Source organism: Trachypithecus francoisi, unplaced genomic scaffold (genome assembly GCF_009764315.1).
Source record: "Trachypithecus francoisi isolate TF-2019V2 unplaced genomic scaffold, Tfra_2.0 Contig01440, whole genome shotgun sequence".
Lineage (NCBI taxonomy): Eukaryota > Metazoa > Chordata > Mammalia > Primates > Cercopithecidae > Trachypithecus > Trachypithecus francoisi.
Genome location: NW_022681431.1, coordinates 4,487,892 through 4,511,865, shown reverse-complemented (window position 1 = coordinate 4,511,865; position 23,974 = coordinate 4,487,892). Strand labels below are relative to the sequence as shown.

The 23,974-nt window shown below is 40.0% G+C and overlaps 1 pseudogene; it reads left to right on the top strand.

Annotated features, from left to right (window-relative positions):
• The first annotated feature begins 539 nt into the window (after positions 1-539).
• Positions 540-1,128, top strand: LOC117092125 (annotated as a pseudogene).
• The last annotated feature ends 22,846 nt before the right edge of the window (positions 1,129-23,974 follow it).

Below are 23,974 nucleotides of genomic sequence, written 5' to 3'. Positions count from 1 at the left end.
GCTTAAAGAGTCAGTTTCAGCTCAAGGAGACAAAGGCACCATGAGAAATAGGGATACAGGAATTTGGGGGTGAAGAAGCTTACTTGTTGCCATTCAAATCACTCTCTTGACCTGCATTGTCCAATAAGTACCCACTAGCAACATTTGTTGCCACTATTCAAATTTATTAAAATTAACATGAAATGAAATTAAAAATTTCTTAGTTGCAATAGCCACATTTCAAATGCTTAGTAGCCACATGTGTCTAGTGGCTACTGTATTGGATGCTGCAGATCTAGAACGTTCCATCACTGAAGAAAGTTCTGTTGGCCAGAATTGGTTAGACGTTTTATCTTGTCTGAATATTCATAAGGCTTTATATTTGTAAATGTAAGGAACAAAAGGTCCCCTATGTAATAATCCCTTCACTGTTGTATAGAAACAAAAATGAGAGGTAACAGGAAGTTGAACACAATTTTACGTTTTTGGTACTAGATTTCTTCCTTTGAAGATGAATCTAAAGAGTCAAGAACCACGTTTTCGCTGTGTCTACTGTGAGAATGAAGACCATTCTCTGCAACCAGACTGTCCATATTCCAGAAAATGTAGATATCACTTCAAAGGGATGCCCAGTAATTGCGAAGGGCCCTAGAGGAACCCTGTGGAGGGACTTCAATCACATCAGTGTGGACTTCAATCACATCAGTGTAGACCTCAGTCTCCTTGGAAAGAAAAAAACGAGGCTCCGGGATTGACAAAAAATGGAGGGGGAACAGAAAGGAACGGGCTGCCATTTGTACTATTTGTAGTCATGCACAGGGCATGGTCAAGGATGTTGCACTGGGCTTCTGTTACAAGATGAGCTCTCTGTGTACTCACTTCTCTATCAATGTCATTATCCAGAAGAATCGGTCTCTGGTTGAGATCCGAAATTTCCTGGTTGAAAAATAAATCTACCAGGTTTGGAGGAGGCCAGGTGTTGCTTGTTCAGTATCTCAAGCTCAGAAAGATGAATTAACCCTTGAAGGAAATGACATTGATCTTGTTGCAAATTCGGCTGCTTTGATTCAGCCAGCCACGACAATTAAAACAAGGATATCGGAAAATGTGTGGATTGTATTTATGTCTGAAAAAGGAACAGTTAAGTAGGCTGCTGAATAAGACCTAAGGGTTCTCCAGCTACAGAAACAAGATGCCGGATGATTCCTAAGACCTATTTGTGATATTTAAATGATGCAATAAAAGACCTATTGATTTGGGAGAAAAAAAGAAGAATAAGGTACCAATTGGATCATAGAAAAAACACTATACATAGATTTCTTCAACCCAAGGCTTACGTACACATGATTACTTTAAAAGTATATGCACGGAGAAACTTAGAATGTTCTGTCCAAATTTCTTTACATAAAGCTAAATATTAGATTTAGATTTTAAACCAACAGTGCTTGAAGATATAGCTTTATTCCTGGATAACTCCAGCCTTGAAACACAGAATAGTCTCTTTATCCAGTGGCCATTAAGACCCTTTTTGTTCTGTTGGTTAAGCAGGTAATCACTGGGGGCACCTGAAGAATAACTGGTTATATTCAGTTCTGTCTCTGTCAAATTGTACGCTAGATAAGTCATGTCGGGTTTTCTGTACAGCAGATGTGAGTGGAGGTGGAGTCAACGTGTCTTGCCCAGCGGTCTGTGGAAATCCACATTGGCTCTGGTTCAAGACACACTCCCCAGGAGAAAAAAAAAAAGCAAGAAAAGAAAATACATCAAATAGGTTTTAATATTTAATTTTAATAAGTATGTCCAAGTATTGTCAAAGACTTTAAATGTAAGTTGGACATCAAGTTTACATTGCAATTTGTAACTGTACAAGAAAAAAAGTCTAAGCAGAGTTTTCTCTGGCCTTCAAAAAGAGCAGGCAAAATAAAGAATAAATATTTAATGATGACATTTAACAAAAAAAGGCATGTTGGCTTCGGATTTGTAGGAGAAAAGTTTTGTCATCAGGGATTCTTCCATCACTAGAATTTATCCAGTGTAATCATGTCCTATAAGACTTTGAGTTATTATTTTCAAGTGATAGGCAGGGTGTATTCTGAATTTATTTGGATTATTTCAGTGGTTGATAAAACCTTTCTCTATTTGCTCATATTTCAGTCTTTTTGATAATGGGCCATGTCATATGAAATGCTAGGTTGGTAGTGGAATATCAATAGCCTTTGTATCTGGAGTATGAGACTGGATCTGTTTTTGTTTTTCAAACATTCAGTATAGATGTTGAGGGTTCTGAATCCAAATGATTAGAGATTTGGGATTTTATGTTTTCAGTCAAATAAGAGGTTTGGGTAATACATTTTTATTCCTTTAAGCTTTCTTTTTAATTCAACAAAATGTTAAAGATGACATTTTTTAACTTCCAGGAATCATAAAAGATTTGACAACTTGGCATAATCACTTTGTGAATTGTTGAAAGAATATGTTGATTTAATTATGGTGTAGAAATTACATAGTTCTAAAATATTTTTTAATGAGGAGAAAAGGTAAATTGGACTATATATATGATGTGACATATATATATGTCTGTGTGTGTTTCCAGTGGTCACGACCTATTCCTAATTATAGAAATTTGTAATTACTGTTTAATAAGCAGCATTTTGGAATATGAATACACAAACCTGAATGCAAATTCCAATGACTGAAACTAAAGTTAAAACATTAGTATTCCACTATTTGGTTAAAAATTAGTAAGCCCTGCAATGAATTATATAATGCAACCAACACTGGAATAAAATATCTAGCTCAAAGTTATTAATTTATTTTCTTTATAAAGAGGTCAGTTATAACTGTTTTCATTGTAAAACAGCTAAAGTATCTGATGTTTGCAAAATTTAGGAATCATGACCCTACTGAGGCTGCTTAAATATGACTAGAAATTTTGCAAAATTTTGTAGTGTATTATTTGACAAATATTTACTAATTGCCTGCCATGTGTCCAGATATTGGTGATATTCAAATTTAAAAATTTAGGTCAGGTGTGGTGGCTCACACTTGTAATCCCAGCACTTTGGGAGGCCGAGGCAGGCAGATCACAAGGTCAGGAGTTCAAGACCATCCTAGCCAACACAGTGAAACCCCGTCTCTACTAAAAATACAAAAAATTATCTGGGCCTGGTGGCGGGCGCCTGTAATTCCAGCTACTTGGGAGGCTGAGGCAGGAGACTCACTTGAACCCAGGAGGCAGAGGCTGCAGTGAGCCGAGATCGCACCATTGCACTCCAGCCTGGGCGACAAGAGTGAAACTCTATCACACACACACACACACACACACACACATACGCACACACATACACACAAATTAAACATTTAGTCTTTAGCTTCAAGGAGCTTCTGGTCTAGTAAGGAGATCAATGTGCAAACGTTTTCTATAATAAGATAAATGCACACCGCAATAATATAACAAGTACATTGGCAGCAAAGGAGAAGTGACTCAGTGTGCCTGGAATAGTCAGGAAAGCCTTGAGAGAAAAGTAGAATTTGTGCTAAAGCTTAAAAAACATGTAGGAGTTTGCATCATGGAGAGAGGAAGGGACGGTTTCCATGTGCAGGGAATGCCTTCTCTTCCTGAGAGGCCCATTTTGAGAACTAGAAGAAAATATCACTAGGGATTTCAATGGGAGGAATTTAAAATAGGAAATAAAATTCAAAGATGTTGGAACAGTTGAATGAACAATTAGGATGAGGGGAAACAAACACAAAGATGACCAATTGTAGAAAGTCACTACCATCCTCCAGGGCTGGAAGGACAAAGGGAAGGTGGTGTCACTGCAGCCCAAGATGAATGATGGGTCGCCTGGTAGTTGTTGGGGACCATGGAGGTGATTTAGCCACTACTACAGACATAGCCTGAGACACAGAGAGAGAGAGAGGAGAAAGAGAAAGAGAAAAAGAGAAAGAGAAAGAGAGAGAGAGAGAGAAGAGGAGAGGAGAGAAGAAAGGAGAGGAGAGAGAAGAGAGAAAGACGAGAGAAAGAGGAGAGAGAGAACGCAGGTTTACCTGAAAGCCAGATAGTATGAGAGTATGGGAAATGTTGTTTGCAGGGGTCAGTGCCCTGTGTATAAAGTGAAGCAAAAAACAAATAAACAAACAAAAAAACAATCTAAGACCAAACAGACAACCGACTAGAGCAAGTGAGCTTAGAAACCCCCGCCTGGAACACCAGCACTTTGGCTTTGGGAGGCTGAGGTGGGCGGATCACTTGAGGTCAGGAATTCCAGACCAGCCTGGCCAACATGGCAAAACCCTGTCTCCACTAAAAATACGAAGATTAGCCAGGTGTGGTGGTGGGCGCCGTTAGTCCCAGCTACTCAGGAGACTGAGGGAGGAGAATTGCCTGAACCTGGGAGGCAGAGGTTGCAGTGAGCTACTCCACTCTGAGCACTCCACTCTGAGACAGACGGAGACTCTGTCTTGATAAGAAAGAAAAGCATAGAAAAAAAATGAAATCTTGAATTGGGACAATGGCAAGAGGAATGGAGAGGAAGAAACAGATTCTCGGAAAGGCCCAGAGACCAGTGAAGGAGCAGGTGTTCTAGATTCTGGAAAGGAAAAATCTGCAGAAAGGAAATCCAGAGGAAAGGCTTTCAAGGTAAATGGGCCCATCACACTCCATGGGGCTCACCATCAACTAAGGAAGAAAAAAGTCTTTGGCCACCACATCTACCGTTAACTACAACCTTCATGAGACTGTGACCTCCCAGTGAGATGCAGAAAAGAGACACAGGCCGGGCGCGGTGGCTCAAGCCTGTAATCCCAGCACTTTGGGAGGCCGAGACGGGCGGATCACGAGGTCAAGAGATCGAGACCATCCTGGCTAACACGGTGAAACCCCGTCTCTACTAAAAAAAAATACAAAAAACTAGCCGGGCGAGGTGGCGGGCGCCTGTAGTCCCAGCTATTCGGGAGGCTGAGGCAGGAGAATGGCGTGAACCCGGGAGGCGGAGCTTGCCGTGAGCTGAGATCCGGCCACTGTGCTCCAGCCTGGGATGCGACAGAGCGAGACTCCCTCTCAAAAAAAAAAAAAAAGAAAAGAAAAGAGACACAGATTTGGGAAGTAGGAATGGTTATTTCTGCTTCAGCGGAGTGTACATAAGCCCAGCCCATTTGGGTGTTAACTGAGGTCACATTTGAAGTTTTCTTTGCGGATTTGATCCTTCTATCATTCCTTTGAGTGTTTAACAATAACTCTTTCGTTTGGCTCTGGTTTGCTTAGCCCTGCAGCTAATTGGAGAGGGTTAGGGCTGTAGCTTTGAAAAATTATTTCATTCTGTGCATCCTTTCTCATGCTACAGATGAGAAAACAGGAGCACGAAGAAATTAGACGAGTTGCTCAAGGTGACACAGCTATGTGGACAAGCCAAGAACCCAGGTCTCCTGACGTCCAGCCTGCTGTTCCTCCCACATCACCACGAGCACAAGATCAGCTTGTTTTCTCTTAGACTCCAAGCGTGGCAAGCTTCATCAAAGAAGCTAAGCCTAGGAATTTAAAATTCACAGCGGGAACCAAGTAAAATGTCATGGTTAGGTTTTATGAAAAGAATATTAAGTGGCTGAGCACGGTGGCTCACGCCTGTAATCCCAGCACTTTGGGAGGCCGAGGCGGGTGGATCACGAGGTCAGGAGATCGAGACCATCCTGGCTAACATGGTGAAACCCCGTCCCTACCAAAGATACAAAGAACTAGCCGGGCGCGGTGGCGGGCGCCTGTAGTCCCAGCTCCTCGGGAGGCTGAGGCAGGAGAATGGTGTGAACCCGGGAGGCGGAGCTTGCAGTGAGCTGAGATCGCGCCACTGCGCTCCAGCCTGGGTGACAAAGTGAGACTCTGTCTCAAAAAAAAAAAAAAAAAAAAACCAACAAAAAACAAACAAACAAACAAAATATATATATATATATAAAGTATACCCAGGATAGTTGATATTCTTGGGTAAAAGATCTAACCTAGAAAAAGCAGAAGAATCACTCAGGGGCTACAATGCTGTGGCACTGCGGACATGGCAGTTATTCACTGTGTGGGGCTGTCCTGAGCACTGCAGGCCATTCAGCACGTCTGGTTCCTCTGCACAACTAAATACAGGGCCACCCCCTTTCCTAGGCAGTATGGCAAACAAAACCACCCTCCTACTGAGTGGGGCTTGGAGGTGGGAGGGGGTTTGGAAAGAGTACCGGCTTCGAGACAACCGCTGATAGACTAAAAAAATGGTACAGAAGTTCCATCTTAAATAGGCAATGGTGGGTGGGGTTATTTTTACCATCATGTTCTCTCACACAGAAAAAGAATACTTTCATGTCAACTATATAATGAAACAGTCTCATTCGGAAGAACATTAAATTTGTTTCCAGAGACAGTGAAGAGAAGATAAAGTTTTATCATTTTTGCATTGCAAAGGAATGGTCATATTTCAGGCTAGATATTTAGAAATATAACTGAACTACCAGTGTAAGAGTCTGATTTTCCTCAGAGGGTTGCAACGGAAACATCTGCGTTTGAATTATACTTCTGTCACCTGCTAGCTGTTTGATCTTAAGCAAGTTACTTAAATTTTCCAACATTTCCTGAGACATTTCTTATTTCCCAAACAAGAAAACAGGGAAAGCAACATGCGAAAGTCTTTTAACAGGTCCATCCATTCATCCATTCAACACATTTGGATGACTGCCTGTGTTCTAGGTATTGTCCTAGGCGATGGTTATATGATGTGCAAAAAAATAAACCCAACCAAACCAAAAACAAGGAGCTTGCTTTCGTGAAGTTCCTAGTACAGATAAAGAAAATGTCTGCTTCTACAGCTCTTATTTGAATGGGGATAATTCTATCAGGAGGTCCACTGGTGTGAGTATCATTGAAGATGTCCTGCTGGTTTGTACACTGTCTCTGCTTAAATAACACTTGCTATGAGATGTGTATTAGGTTGGTGCAAAAGTAATTGTGGTTTTTGCCATTAAAGTGGTGGCGTACACCTGTAATCCTAATACTTTTTAATTTTTGTTTTATTATTATTATGTTTTTTGAGATGGAGTCTTGCTCTGTTGCTCAGGCTGGAGCGCAATGGCGAGATCTCAGCTCACTGCAACCTCCGCCTCCCAGGTTCAAGCGATTCTCCTGCCTCAGCCTCCCAAGTAGTTGGGATTACAGGCACCCGTTACCACGCCCGGCTTATTTTTGTATTTTTAGTAGAGACGGGGTTTCACCATCTTGGCCAGGCTGGTCTGGAACTCCTGACCTCATGGTCCACTTTCCTTGGCCTCCCAAAGTGCTGGGATTACAGGTATGAGCCACCACGCCCAGCCCATCCCAGTACTTTTAACGGCAAACACCGCAATTACTTTTGCACCAACCTAATATATTCAGATACAAGAATCAGTTTGAAATGCCATGACCTAAACCGCAGGCAGTCTGTGTCTAAAAGCGCAATCATCCATAATTAGTGGGTTACCTGGACATGTTTCTGTGGATGTTTTGATGCCAAAATATATATTCCTTAAATACTGCTGATGTAAATTTTTAGTATAAAGATACAGATTGTAAGTAAAAGCTCTGGAATCTTGTCATCAAAGCAGCACATGGTCCAGCTCCGTAGCACAGTCCCGTTATTGGATATTTGCATTTGCGCCTCTAGATGCCTTCTCCACCCTTCTTTGTGTTATGGAAGGCTCACCCCTTAAGATCTAGGGCTCCTTTGTGTTCTGGATTTTGGTTGGTTCAACCGGTGGAAGGTAGGCAGTGGATCAGAGGCCAGACAAGAATATGAGGATGTTTGTTGCACCTCCCCCAGCCTGACACCGAAGATCACAGCTTCTGTGGGATACAGTACCTGTCTCTCTTTGTCCCTCAGGCCTGGGGTGGGGGTAAGCGCATAACTCCCAAGGGTGCTCAACCACACTCTGTCAGTTTCCTTTAATTAAATTCTTATCAGTTGCCATGCTTGAGTGCATCATCTCCTCCCTTACTAATATAACACCCCCACAGCCTGTCAATCGCAGTACAGTCTATTTTTGCTGAATAGAAAAAAATATATACCTCATTGGCCAGGCGTGGTGGCTCACGCCTGTAATCCTAGCACTTTGGGAGGCTGAGGCAGGCAGATCACTTCAGGTCAGGAGTTCCAGACCAGCCTGGCCAACAAGGCAAAACCCAGTCTCTACTAAAAATACGAAAATTAGCTGGGTGTGGTGGGAGGCACCTGTAGTCCCAGCTACTCAGGAGGCTAAGGGAGGAGAATCACTCAAACCCAGGAGGCAGAGCCTGCAGTGAGCAGAGATCACACCACTGTACTCCAGCTTGGACGACAGAGCAAGACTCTGTCTCAAAAAAGAAAAAAAAAAAAGCCTGCTAAATTCCTTATTTAGAAAGTCAATATTATCTTTAATTATCTCTTTTAAAATAAAAAAAACAAAATTATATATAGCAGAACAATACATAACAGTTATAGAGTAGAAACTTTGAAAACAGAGAAAGACAAAATCTTCCCATGATTTTACCAATTAGCACAACCATTGTTATTTTAGCTTGTTTCCATCTGGTCTCTTTTTGTGTGTTTTCTTTTTAGAGTTGAAATGATAGCCTACATACCATTTTGTGTTCTCATAAATATTTCATTACAAACATTTTTTTCATGCTACTATACAGGCTTCAGAATTATCTTATTAAAATTTTTTTAAAAAGTTTTTTGAGACAGGATCTTGCTCTGTTGTCCAGGCTGAAGTGCAGTGGCATGATCATAGCTCACTGCAGCCTCCAAATCCTGGGCTCAAGTGATCCTCCTGCCGCAGCCTCCCAAAGTGCTGGGATTACCACCATGCCCAGTCTTTGCATAATATTCTATTCTGTAGAAGTACTATAATTCATTAAACCATTACCCTATTGCTAATTATGTAGGTGTTTTCTAATTTTTCACTGGTATAACATACCATAAATAAGTTGGCTCATCTAACATTCCCTTTCTATTTTGTTGTTTTCTTTGGACAGGGCCCCAGAAGTAAAATTAAATCAAAGAGTCAAACAGTTTGAAAAACTATGTAGCTGTGATGATTTTAAATATGTGCACAAGTTCTTTGATACTTCACCCTTCAAGAAGGCGAATCCCCTACCCTTGAGTGATGAGTGGACTTAGTGTCTTAGTCCATTCTGGCTGCTATAATAAAGTGTCACAAACTAGGTAGATTCTAAACAACAGAAATTTCTTTCTGACCGTTCTGGAGGCTGGGAAGCCTAGGATCAAACCACTGGCAGATTTGATGTCTGGTGAAGGCCAGCTTTCTGGTTCCTCAAAGATGCCTTTTCTCTGTACTCTTACATAGTAGAAGAGGCCAACATGCTTGCTGGGGCCTCTTTTATAAGGGCACTAATTTCTTTCATGAGGGCTCCATCCTCAGGACCTAATCACCACCCAAAGGCTCTGATATGTTTCAGCTGTGTCCCCACCCAAATCTCATTTCGAATTGTAGCTCCCATAATTCCCACGTATTGTGGGAGGGGCCCAGTGGGAGATAATTGAATCCGGGGATGGTTTCCCCATACAGTTCTCATAGTAGTGAATAAGTCTCAGGAGATCTGATGACTTTATAAGGGAAATTCCCTTCCGCTTGGCTTTTATTCTGTCTTTGCCTGTCATCATGTAAGATACGCCTTTTGCCTTATGCCATGATTATGAGGCCTCCCCAGCCACGTGGAACTGTGAGTTCATTAAACCTCTTTTTCTCTATAAATTATCCAGTCTTATGTCTTTATCAGTAGTGTGAAAATGGACTAACACAGGCTCCACCCCTGAACGCTGCCATCACCTGGGGGTTAGGGTTTCAACATATGAATTTTGGCAGAACACAAATATTCAGACTATAGCACTTAGTGACTCACTTCTAATGAATAACATAAAGCAGAATTAACAGTGGGCAATTTCAAAGACTGGTTCATAAAAAGACACCGTGGCTTCCTCCTCAGCTTCACATCACTTGCCCTGTTAGAAGTTAGCTGCCCTGTCATGAGCAGACCCATGGAGAGGGCCGTGTAGCACAGGATGGGGGTCGCCATGTGAGTGAGTGTTCTGGAAGTCAGTCCTCCAAACTGCAGTCATTCCTTGACCTGTAGTGTGAGCCAACTGCTTGACTGCATCCTCACGAGAGACCTTGAGCTTGAATCACCCAGCAAAGCTGCTCCTGACTGACTCAGAAACTGTGTGAAATCATAAAAGCTTGTTTTCTTAGGCTGCTGCAATTTGGGGTAATTTGCAATGCATCAATAGATAAATAATAGAGCAACAATGGAACTATTGTTTTGGAGCATTTGTTTAACTCGGTTCGAATGTGACGCACTTAAAGAGCATCCCAACTCCAGTTCATCACAGCAAATTACTGCCATTTAAGAGAGATGCAAAGAGCCAGTGAGGGACATATGGAGGATGAAGAGGGAGAGAAAAGGGAGAAGAGAAAAAGAGAGGAAAAAAAGGAAAAAATAAGTTAGCAAGAGAGGGACATGGGAAAGATGACTACGTGTCCTAGTTTAGCTTGGATAGTCCCAGTTTGTAGCACTGTCTTGATGTAATTCTGAATAGAGTCCCTTTTCACTTTCAAAAGTGTCCTGGTTTGGATGATAAATTATATGACCCTAGATATAGGTCAATAATACGCCTTCCCCCAACCCAGTTCTTCGCTTTAATATTCTGTCTTTCTCTGATGCCTCTTGCCCAGTCTGCTCCAGCTCCACAGCACTTGCTCAGAGTCCTAAATTTCCCAGCAAACCATAGTCTCACTAGCATCTCTTCCATGGCTTAGAAGCCACCTCTGTTTACTTCCCAGTATTCTTGCATCACAGTAAGGAATTCATCATGGTGGTTAAGAGCTTGGCTTAGGAATTAGGCAAACCTGGGTCTGAGTCTTATATAAACCTAGGGAAATTATTTCACTTCTTTATGGCTCAGGTATAAGCTGGGGCATATATTATCTACTCTCTCATAGGAATGTTGAGGATATTAATAAGAGTATGTGCATAAAATGCTCAGCACACTGTCTGGCATAGATGTATGTATATATATGCTAAGCATTTTATATGCATAATATATGTGATGACTATATGTTAGCTACTATCAGCATTTAGTACCCGAGAAAAAAAATCCATCTCATGGAGATACTTTTTTGTTGTTGTTTTTGAGACAGAGTCTTGTTCTGTCACCCAGGCTGGAGTGCAGTGTTGCAATCTCAGCCCTCTGCAACCTCCACCTCATGAGTTCAAGCAATTCTCCTGCCTCAGCCTCCTGAGTAGCTGGCACTACAGGCGCGTGCCACCATGCCCGGATAATTTTTTGTATTTTAAATAGAGACGGGGTTTCACTGTATTAGCCAGGATGGCCTCGATCTCCTGACCTTGTGATCCGACCGCCTCGGCCTCCCAAAGTGCTGGGATTACAGGCGTGAGCCACCGCACCTGGCCGGAGATGATTTTTAGTTGTTGGGACATGTATCTTACTAGAAAACTCTCAAGTATGTCATTGTATTTATTTTTTTTAATGTTAGGAGGCAGAAAATGTTAGGAAACCTGTCAAGCAGTAAAGGAAAAGTCAAGCAGACTATATCTACCCTTCAGGCTTGATATGCCTTACTTTGCTTATTCATTCATTCACTTACACATTCATTCACTTATTTTTCAACAAATATATATCGGTTATCTTTCAAATACCAGGCACTATGCTAAGCACAGGATTAAACAGCACTTTTCAAAAAATAAATAAATACCCAAAAGCTTTATTCCCATTTCTTAAAGGAAAATCTTACATTAAAAAAGGCTGTTGTGTGGCAGTACTAAGTAAGTAGGGGTTTGAAGCCAAATTAAGAAATTATATATACACACACACATGTTTTTCTGATGATCAAATCTTTCAAATTGACTTTGAACAGCAGGAGCAATTTTCTGCTATAAAAAGGAATGTATTTTAGCTTTTGACCTAATGATTTAAAAAACAAAAAAACCTAAGAGTGGGAAAATGCAAATTATGTGAATATATAATTTGGCATCAGTGATATATCAGCAGAAGGAGCTGCTGACAGGAAGACATTTTTTTTTTCTTTTTAGCCATAGGCATTCCTCATTTCTGTTTTTAGGAACAAGGAAAACTAGTAGACAGAAATATCCCTGGGTACATGGACTACATATTTTACATGCACAGCATAAAATATTTAATAAAACGAAGGAGGTGCCTGAAAAATCGAGACCTCAATAGATGAAGGTGGTCACAACAATTAAAATACATCCTTTCTTCCCCCTCATGGAATAGGATAATGAGGTATAGAAATAATATATAGGATTGCTGTAAACTATTTGGCAGTATTTGCCAGATGAAATTTTGAAAAAAGATCTTTTCACTGTTTTCATTCCACTTAAATAATAAGTACAACATTATATGTTTTGATAGCCCATGAATTTTTATCTTTATTTTAATCGTTAAGGTCAAGTTAGCATTGATTACTAATAAGCTGATTCTAAATGAATAGTATTATTTCAGGAATAATAGTAACTAACGTTTATTAAATGTTTACTATGCGCTCAGTTCAGTGCTTTCAAGGCAATTTCCCATTTAATTCTCACCACCACCCAAGGACACAGCTGCTATCATGATCTCATCTCACACATGAAAAAGCTAGGGGTGGAAAGTGTTACGACCTTGTTTAATTACAAAGGAAGTTAGCAAAACAGCCAAGATTGGAGCTCGGAAAAGTGTGACTCCAGAGCCCATGCTTACCCGCCATGCTATTCTTAATGGAAGGGCTCATGTAGCTCACCTGTTTATTCATATTTTCTAATTTGTTCTTTTTGAAATAGTTATTCCTGTTCGGATTCCACTTTTAATCCTTGCCCATTTTCTCAATTCTATGCAAGGCTCATTTAACTTTATAGTTATGCAAGTCCACACCTGTCTGAATGATACACTGGCTCATTCATTTAGTTGAAAGGTAGACACCAAATTGATTTTTAAAAAGACATTGGAACCTAATTGAAAAAAAATTCATAAATCACCTTAATGAGGAATTGGTACCAGGAAATCCAGTACAGAGAACCTCAGACAATTTGCTTTTGGAAAAGCTCTAATCAACCACATATTCATCTGGAATGAAAATGCCTCTCTAGCAAGACATTGTGTGATAATGAAGTGCAGGAGGTGAGAGCCATTTCAGTGACTTTTAAACAATTATTTCTCATTTTTCTGTGTCTGAAGACGATGATATGTATATTTATTACCGAAAAGTGAGGTGACCAGTATTCTTGCCAGCATTGGGTAAATTAAAGACAAAGTGGACATCCTTTGCAAATTCTTGCATTTTTTTCTTTGCAGCTGTTGTTCATCATTTCCTTCCCTAATTTGTTCCAAGACTAGCTGACTTGTCACGGTTGTTTCCTCGTGCTCCACCACTCTGCCATGACAGCTGAAGCTATGTTCTGTGTTCTTTAAAGCCTCAATTTTTTTTCCCCCAAACAGCTTCTGCCTCATGCAAAATGAAAACATTATAACATCTTGCTATTATCTATTTTATATACATTTACATTCTGCTGGAGCTACACCCTTTTTAATGCAAACCTATTTGGAATTTGGTTGTTGAGTCCCTAATTCTTACTGATGAAAGTCAAGAAATCGATGAGACAGTTCATCATAACTCTTTAAACATCAAATTCTCTTAGAGTTTATCACCGTGTGGGTGATGTCTTTGGTATCATGAGCCTTTTTACCATCTTAATATTCCTTCCTCCATTATAATTTTGAGAAAATCAAAATCCACTTCCATGTAATAGAAAACATTACTTTTGGCTGGGCATCGTGACTCATGCCTGTAATCCCAGCACTTTGGAAGGCCAAGGTGGGCAGATCACAAGGTCAAGGGATCAAGACCATCCTGGCCAACATGGTGAAACCCCGTCTCTACTAAAAATACAAAAAATTAGCTGGGTGTGGTGGTGTGCACCTGTAGTCCCAGCTACTTGGGAGGCTGAGGCAGGAGAATTGCTTGAATCTGAGAATTGGAGGTTGCAGTGAGCTGAGACTGTGCCACTGCACTCCAGTCTGGCGACAGAGTGAGACTCTGTCTCAAAAGAAAAGAAAATATTACTCTTTCCCTTATGTGTTTCTTACCATCCTGTATTTATCCAAACTTAGACATACTTGCATACTGGCCCAAATTTCCACATCCCAGGAAAAGATAGGCTACACAGTTTTTGAAGCCTAGTGTGAAATGAAAATACAGGGACCTTTGTTTAAAAAAAAAAAAAAAAAAAAAAAAGGCCGGGCACAGTGGCTCAAGCCTGTAATCCCAGCACTTTGGGAGGCGGAGACGGGTGGGTCGCGAGGTCAGGAGATCGAGACCAACCTAGCTAACATGGCGAAACCCCGTCTCTACTAAAAAATACAAAAAACTAGCCGGGCGAGTTGGCGGGCGCCTGCAGTCCCAGCTACTTGGGAGGCTGAGGCAGGAGAATGGCGTCAAACCCGGGAGGCAGAACTTGCAGTGAGCTGAGATCCGGCCACTGCACTCCAGCCTGGGCTACAGAGCGAGACTCCGTCTCAAAAAAAAAAAAAAAAAGCAGGAAATAGTGTGGTTTAAGGTGTTAAATATAAACCTTTTTCCTTCCTTCTGTGGTCTCTCTCAACTTGTCATAGGGGTTTTTATGTACTATTTAATGTCATTCCAAGTAAATAAAATTAAAAAAATATTAATACAATGTTCTCACAGGCACTGGGGACAAAAAAAATTAGTATGATGTTTACTGCTTATATTGGGCAATGCCAGTTTTAAATGCAAATATCAGAACATTTAACTCCTATGTGGAATCACTGAAATTACATAACTGATACCTCATGGCACTGATAACCCAACCTACAGTAGACGGGCAACCCCAAGGGTATTACAACCTTTGGGCTAGAAGCCCTTAAGTACTTGGATTGAAGATGAGTGAAAGAAAGGTTTCGATGGGCGCAGTGGCTCACGCTTGTAATCCCAGCACTTTGGGAGGCCGATGCGGGCAGATCATGAGGTCACGAGATCAAGACCATTCTGGCCAACATGGTGAAACCCCGTCTCTACCAAAAATACAAAAATTACCTGGGTGTGGTGGCACATGCCTATAGTCCCTGCTACTTGGGAAGCTGAGGCAGGAGAATCGCTTGAACCCAGGAGGCGGAGCTTGCAGTGAGCTGAGATTGCGCCACTGCACTCCAGCCTGGGCGACAGAGAGAAGGAGGCTCCGTCTCTAACAAACACACAAACAAACAAAGAGGCTGACTTTCTTCTAAGAGAATTCCTCCTGCCCAACTGCTTTCAAGTTGAAACATGAGCTCTTGCTGGATCTTAAGCCTGCCAGCCTTTGGACCAGAACTACACTATGGGCTCTCCTGGTTCTCAGGCTTTAGGATTGAAATAGGAAAGACAATGTCTGCTCACCTGAGTCTCCAGCTTGCCACCTCCCCCTGCAGATCCTGGCATTTGTCAGCCTCCGTAATCACATGTGCCGATTTCTTATAATAAATCTCTTTATGTACATCCCATTGGTTCTGTTTCTCTGGAGAACCACAATACAATTGTCAATCAGTCCAAATTAATTTATAATTTTAAAGTGATTAAATACAAATGCCATTTGGAGAAGATAAAACAATTCTAACATTCATCTGAAAGGATAAACCAGTACGAATAGTTTTTAAAAATTATAAAGAAGAGGAATTTAAGTGTGGCTATTGAAGAGGCAGGCACACTAGTCTTACAAAATAGTCTCACATATTATAAAGTAATTAAAACAATGTGGTTACAAGAGCAGCCAGATAGTCCAAATGAAGAGAATAGTTTATTTATTTACATCCCCCCACAAGGAATATGTTGAAATAGATTTAGGTATGTAAAAATCTTTTTAAATATTTAAAATATAATTTGCATGATATTAGGTGGCAAAAAGGAAGAATTATTCCGTAAATAGTGCTGGATACGTTGGTGAGATATTTGTGGGTCAAACTAACTAGGTCCTCATTTTTTACCATGTAACAAAATTAGTCCTGGGTGGATTTGTTTTAGTTATATGCAAAGAAAATACAAACGGTAAAATATATGACAGAATATTGATTAAATTGGAAGAGGTATTTCTAAGCTTAAAAGCAGTAAGGAAATGGGAACTAAAAAGATCACATCCAAATACATAAAAATGAAAACCTGAGAGAGAGAGATATATATAAATAAAACTGAAATAATACATTGGAAGAATACGTGCAACTTAATAAGGACAGCCAAATGATCTATATATTTGATATACAAAAAGTGAATGAATAGATTTTAAAAAATATATGTGGCAAAAGACAGAAATAGATAATCCATAAATAACAAAAATCTTAATGGTAAGCAAAAAATGTCAATAACAAAGGGGTTTATTTCTAGTTTCTGTTAATAGTGGAGCAGTTTGATTGGACTAATCCTTCAATTAAAAACAAACAAACAACTAGGTAGTGCACTTTCCTCATCATACCCAGAATACATGGGTTCGGGAATGAAAAGTAGGATGTAAGAATGGCTCCTCTATTATATTTGTCTTAGTCTGTTTCTGCTGCTATAACAAAATACCTTATACTGGGTAATTCATAAACAACAGAAACTTATTTCTCACAGTTTTAGAAGCTGGAAAGTCCCAGATCAAGCAGATTCACTGTCTGGCAAGGGCTTGCTTTCTGCTTCCAATGTGGCATCTTCTTGTGGCTCTTTTCCTGGAGGAGGGGGTGAACAGTTCCCTTGTACCTCTTTTACCAAGGCACTAATCTCATTCATGAGGGCTCCACTCTCATGACTTAATCACTCCCTAAAGGCCCACTTCTTAATACTATCACATTTGTGATTACATTTCAACATACAAATTTTGGGAGGTCACCAACATTCAAATCATAGCAACACCTAATAACACACTTGCAGAATATTTCCTCCTTCTTCTGGCATCTTTGAGCTCTGTCATTTCAGAGCTCTGAGTTCTTAAAGGGAACATGGCTCCACCATGAGACACAATGATTCCATTGAATTGGAGAAAGATTTCCATTTGGCTATTTTGGATGCTTCATGCTACAGAATCAACAGGCAGAAAGGTGGATTGCTCTACTAGGTGGAGTGATTGATCCCTACTGCCAAGAGGAAACTGGGTTGCCTTTATACATTAGGAGCAAGGAAGACTATGTCTGTAATCCAGGACAGTTTGGGGTGTATATTAGTACTCCATATGCAACAGAAAAGTGTAGTAGAAAAGTACAGAAACCAAAATAAAAGGCAGGATAATTGAGGACTTGGAACTTTCAGGAATGAGAATTTAAATTACTCTACCAGGCTCTGGCTGAAGGTGGGCGAAATCAATCAATAGTAGAAGGAGGAAGCCATAGGTAACAATTAGGACCTTGTGACCAACTGCAGCAAAAAAGGGCTGTAGTCATTTCGCACATTTCCTTTTTGCTTTTCATATGTATGTACTTATGTATATATGCTCACATTTTCCTCTTCTTGCTCCTTTTTATTAAAAAAAATTTTATATGCAAGTTGCTAGAGGTTAAGTTCACAATTAGTCTTTGGGCAACCGGCTATCCAGTGGAACTGTGATGATTCTGAAGGGCAATTAATATAGCCACAGCACAGTATGCAATGATTGTTGCATCTCCTCATTTTGAAGATGATGAGTATCCTGTTAGGTGAAACGTGGAGTTATTATTGTATGGCATTCAATTGTGTGTAGAAGGTATATACGGACAGTGAGCACTCATGGGGCAGACTATGCTGTTTATTGATTTATTTCCTTTTAGCTCCAAATTCACCATATTTTGGCCTACTTTGTAATAAATGAAGATGGATTTTGTAAATATTTCTCCTTTGCTAGCCAGACTAGTGTTAAACCTTTTCAGTAGAGGTTCTGGAGGGACGCTGGAGGAGGAAGGGATTTTCCTTTCCCGGTTCTGGCATGGTTCACTCTCTAGGCTCTTGTAGGGTACACTCCACCCTCCCCTGCATGCTAATTCCGTGTGCTTTCTCCCATGCTGCAGGCTGCAACTTTCTCACGTGTTCTGCTGGAGATAGGGATGGAGTATCTGGGATTTCCCAGATGGTATAGGCCTGCACACCAAACCAAGTCACTGCTCCTCACACCTTTTCAGCCCTAGGATCCCAGAGCCATCCTGCAAATATGCTGCGCTCCTAGAGAGGGCCACTTCTCCAGATTTTGGTTCCAGCAGTGCCCAGCTACCACTAGCTCCCTCTGACACTCAGTGAGTTCACTCTAATGATTTAAGACTCCACTTTCTGTGGATGGCTTCCCTGGCACCCCAGAAACTTCTAGCAACTCGCAGTTAAGCTCCCACTTACGAGGCACCTTAGTGACTTCTCCACTATCCAGTGAATCAAACGTGTGCCCTTTCCAAAGACATCTGGACTTCAGCCCTAGTTGTGGGAAAGCTCTATATTGGGAACTCTATCTCAGTAATGGTTGCTCCCGACATCTTATATTTGTTAAAATTATCTTAACTTTCACTAGTCAGTTTGCCATTATTCCAGTCATTTCTTACATTAAAATTTCCCTGTTTAAATGGTGGTTTTTGTCTCCTAACAGGACGCCAACTACTACATCTGGCAATACTCCTTGCCTTGACATCATTTTGTCTGATGTTAATACAGCCACTCCAGTTTATTACTGTTTACATGGCATCTTTTTTCTCTATCATTTTACATGTACTCTATCCATGTCTTTATATATAAAATACATATTTTCTAGACAGCAGATAATCTTCATTAAAAATTGGTAACATCTGAGTTTTAGTTGAAATATTTAGTGAACTTACATTTAACATAATTATTAATTTGGTTGAATTTATGTAATCACTTTGCTATTTTATTCTATTTGTTGTACCCATTTTTTTGTTTTCCACTTTCCTGCCTTATGGGTTAGCCATTTAAAAAAATTATTGCATTTTAACTCACGGTTCTATGGGTCACAATCTATATTAACTGAATACTATGCTATTGAACATACAATCTTACAATAGTATACTTCTACTTACCCCTTTCTGTCCTTTGCGATATTATCAAATGCTTTAATGATAAACTTAGCAATGCATTATTTTCATTTTACAGAGTCAATTGCCTTTTTTTTTTTTTTTTTTTGAGACAGAGTCTTGCTCCCAGGCTGCAGTGCAATGGTGCGATCTCGGCTCACTGCAGCCTCCACCTCAATCAAGTGATTCTTGTGCCTTGGCCTCCTGAGTAGCTGGGATTAGAGGCACGTACCACCACGCCTGTCTAATTTTTGTATTTTTGTAGAGATGGGGTTTCACCATGTTGTCCAGGCTGGTTTTGAATTCCTGACCTCAGGTGATCCACCACCTCGGTCCCCCAAAGTGCTGGGATTACAGGTGTGAGCCACCACTCCTGGTCTTAATTGCTTTTTTATACACATAAGGGAAAACACTGTATATTTTACTAAACATTTATCATTTATGTAGTGAACTTATTTTGTATACATCAAAATTTCTGGCTAGTTTCATTCCCCAGCTGCCTAAAGAAGTTCTTTTAACTTTTCTTGTGTGCAGGTCTGCTGGTTACATTCTCTCTGACAATATTTATTGGAATATCTTTATAGAACCATTATTTTAAAAGGCTGTTTTACTGAATATACTATTCTAGTTTGACACTTTTTTCTTTCCACTCTTTAAAGATGTTATACGATTATCTTCTATTCTCCATTGTTACTGAGGAATAAATATCATTACCCTTGTATATATCTTTTGTCTCTAAAAAAAAAATTTTAGTTTTTTTTTTTGCTTTCTAGCCATTTAATTAGGATATGAACAGATGTGTGTTTGTGGTTAAACTTCTTGAAACTCTGACTTACACATTTCTTCAAATTTGGGAAGAATTTTGGTGAGTACTTTTTCAATTTTTCTTTTACTCTCCCACCCTTACCCTCTTGTTGATCTCCAGTTACATTTACGTAGCCTGTTTTGTATGGTTCCATAGCTCACTGAGGCGCAATTCTTTTCTTTTCCCTGGTTGTTTTTCCTTTTTGTGCATCAGTTTGGATAGCTTGTATTTCCCTGCCATTAAGTTTACTGATCATTTCTTCTGTCTCCCAGCTTCTATTAGGTTCATAGAACGAATTTTTATTTCAAGTATTTCTACAATTCTCATTTGGTTTTTACAGTTTGCATTTTTCTGTCTGTAATTACTGTCTCCTTTCCTATTATGCTATTGTTTTTACTTAAAAACCCTTGAACATGTTTATAACCGTTGTTTAAGTTGTTATCTGCTAATTCAAATACATAGGTCTCCTCTGGGCCTGTTTCTATGAATGACTTTCTCCCCTGGTTCAGGGTCACATTTTCCTGCTTAGCCTATATAATACTGGCTTACTTTACAGTGGATGTTGTGGATACTACACTGTTGACAACAGGAATCTGCTGTCTTCCTGTACAAGTACTGAGTTTTGTTCTGGCAGGTAGCTGCTGTACTGATAGGATAGCTTGATCCTGTCAAGGCTTAATTTTAGGGTAGGTCAAGAGTTGTCGTTACTTCAGAGGTACAGTAGCCTTACCCCTAACTTGTGACCTTTACTGCATGCTTGGGTTGTTGAGTTAGACCTTCGCACGCTGGCTGATTTGAACTCTGACGGCTCCCAGCAGTATGTGACCTCCAGTGACTGTTTTCTGCCGTGCCCCAAGAAGTCTTGCCTTGCTTATGTACAGCTCAGTATGCAGTCAGACTTAAGAGTACCCCATGCAGATTTTTGGTGCTTCTTTTTGCACAGCTCCCCTTCCCTAGTACTCTGTCCCATAAATTTCGGTTACCTGAGCTATTCTTAACTCTGGTCCCATTTCTGCCATCTCATGCAACTCTCTTCTGTCTGGACTCCACTTACTTCTGCTGTCGTTTAGAAAGCCCTCCCAGGAAGAAAGTCAGTGAATGGAGAGGTCCACCACATAGTTTTCCCTTCTTTCAAGGATCAAGGCCCTGAATTACTTACTGTACAATGTCGTAGTTGTTTATGGTAGAAGGATAAGTCTAATAGTCATGGCTCTCCATTGGAGGTTTTGATTTCAGCAACTGCTTATTTCTAGAAATTCTATCTCATAAGTATATCTGTTTAATACCTACAGTCTTCTCATTTTGTATAACCATTTTTGAAATTTCAAAGTTAATTTCACAGATAGCTTTTCTGTATGTTGTATTCAGTTCCAACATCTGCATTCTTTGCAGTCTAAATTTATTGTTGCTGTTAATTTTCACTCATAGTGGATGGCTTTATCTGGATTTGGTAGAATTCTTTAAAAGTTTATGCTTCATTATCATCTAAGACTCTTTTGGGATAGTTTCTTCTGTTTCAGTCTGGGGTGTGTGTGTGCGTGTGTGTGTGTGTGTGTGTGCATGTGTGTGTGTATACTAATCTCAGGAACTTTTGGGATGCCTTTAAAAGTTTTAACTCGGAAGAGGGGGTCCCATTCAGGTCTTCTCCCTCACTGCTGTTTCGAAGCTCAATATGCTCACATACTATCAGTATAGAACTCTCACTTGAGGGCAATCTCTCCTCTCTATAAAGCCTGTAGGCTCCCAACCATTCCAGTTCCAACTACCTGTGAGCTCTGTTGCTCTAGCTGAGGAGACTCCCCTTATGTGGTCTGGATCTTGGTGACTGCTAGCAAGTCCAATTCAGGCTCTAAACTGATAGTTTCCACTGGCTACTTGGGACTCAGCTCTTAGATTTTTTTTAAAAATTATTTTTCCCTCTTTTTTGTTTTTTGTTTTTGAAGGGAAGAAATCACTGGACACTAGAAATGGTTCACTGTATGTTGTACTTGGGGTTTAGCTATTGTGAAGCAGAAATTAACCTAAGCTTTTAACACCTCACATATCTGGGAGCAAAAACACATGTGTTAATTTGCTAAGCAGTCAAATAACAAAAATAAAAGGCAACACATATCTCTATCTGAATTACTAACATACATCTTTATGTGGCAATTTATCACTATGAGAAACTGAATTATTAGCATAATCTATTTAGTATTTCCTTTTACTTAATTTACTTTTTAGTCCAAATAGTGAAGGATACTTTCCATAGACTGAATCTTTGTAAATTTTAGAAAACCATATTTAAGTTGACAAATGAAGGCTGACATTTGGCTATGCTTTAACAGGCTGAACACCAAGCAAATCCTATTCCTTTATTTGTTCATTTTGCAATACATCTTGACATCACCTTCTCCTCTTTCTTAAATTTGTCTACTTAGCAGGGCACAATGCAGTTTTGATGTGCAATCTGATTTCAAAAGAATCTTTGTGACAGCTAATCTTCTGTACACTCACTGTAATTAAATATTACAGCACAAATGGTACATAAGATACTCACTTTCTTGAGAAACTCTTAGCACCAAACAGCAATGACACAAAAAGTATACATTTTCAGGGTGCTTTTCATAGATTTTTCAGCTTAAACATTTAACTCTTGTGGCACCTAGAGCTTGCAAAAGCATGATAGGGCATACACTCAAAATATCTTTACTGTCTTTTATTCTGTCCTAAACTCTCATTTTACCTCAGTTTAAAATCTGCTAGCAGACTAATGTGCTTACCTTTAAGCTACTTGCTTCATTCCTAAAAAATATGCATATAGGAAATGCCATACTGAATGAGATTAATAATCAAGCTCAGTTGTCTCTGATGGTAAATGTGACCAGAATATACTGTGTCAGAGAGTATGGCTGCCATCTTGGCCTTTTTTAACCCCGTAACTGATTCCCCCTGATGTTCCCTGATCAATTAATTCCTTCTCCAGTCCTACCATCCAAACCTAAACTGTGTGGTAGTTTCACAAATTTACAATCACCATAATACTTTTATTCTTTCTTCAAACCATCTCTTCCCACTTCAAGAAGTAGTCTAACTCTAGATTTGGTGAATAAATTCACCCAATACATGGCCTTCATGATTTATTCCCACTTTTACCAGACTGAGATCCTAAGTTTTAAACATGTGCTTTTCTTGCTGGGCGCGGTGGCTTACGCCTGTAATCCCAGCACTTTGGGAGGTCGAGATGGGTGGATCACGAGGTCAGGAGATCGAGACTATCCTGGCTAACACGGTGAAACCCTGTCTCTACTAAAAATACAAAAAATTAGGAGGCTGAGGAAGGAGAATGGCGTGAACCCGGGAGGCGGAGCTTGCAGTGAGTGGAGATTGCGCCACTGCACTCCAGCCTGGGTGACAGAGCGAGACTCGGTCTCAAAAAAAAAAAAAAAGTGCTTTTCTTAAAAAGTAAACATACTCATACTAAAAACACTCTGCTAGTTCAATAACAGCTCATTAAATATAACCATGCTCCCATCTTCAAAGATAATCATTCTTAAGTTCCTTGTGGGTACTTCCAGATATATTATGTCTAACTATAGAGTTAAATATGTTGTTTTGGATGCCCATTTTTCCTCACACCCTCTTGAAACCATACTATAATGACAGAAAAGGATTTTTTTTAAAGTATAGTTTTCTTTCTCAAGGACAAGAAAACTAGAAGAGAGTACAGAGCCAAAATTTTTAAATTGCAGAAACATATGGTAATAAACTCATAGACCATAGAGAACTTAAATGCCTGCAATAGGGAGACACCTTGAAAGTGGCAGACTCACCCTGCAGAGTTCCTCAAAGTCGTAAGTGAAGGATTCAGGTGCCTCTGAAGGTGGTACTATAAGAAGGATTGATTGAAAGTGTTTAGAAAGCATTTAGATTCCAGACTCCTCCTGCCTGAAACATATCCCCCTCCCAAACACATCAGCAGAAAACCCTTCAGTGTTCAAACCAGAGAGGTGTTTTTTTTGTTGTTGTTGTTGTTTTTGAGACAGAATCCTGCTCTGTTACCCAGGCTAAGTGCAGTGGTGTAATCTTGGCTCACTGCAACCTCCGCCTCTCAGGTTCAAGTGAT